Below are 219 nucleotides of genomic sequence, written 5' to 3' on the forward strand. Positions count from 1 at the left end.
GAGAATTTTGCGGCTTTGGCATTTCCTCTCCCTAGTTCATTTGCAACGCGCACGCTGTAGAAGGGAAAACCTTGCATGTCTCAGTTTGTATAAAATCAGAGGCTCTGATGGACGATACAAGGGTGGAATTGTATAAGTTGTAGGGATTTCAGTGATAATTACTGAAGCTATATATTTACTGAGAACTAACCTAGCTGCAGACAGGAAGCCAAGGAACAT

Source organism: Theobroma umbraticum, unplaced genomic scaffold (assembly GCF_002168275.2).
Source record: "Theobroma umbraticum cultivar Fairchild unplaced genomic scaffold, ASM216827v3 scaffold_147.0, whole genome shotgun sequence".
Classification (NCBI taxonomy): domain Eukaryota; kingdom Viridiplantae; phylum Streptophyta; class Magnoliopsida; order Malvales; family Malvaceae; genus Theobroma; species Theobroma umbraticum.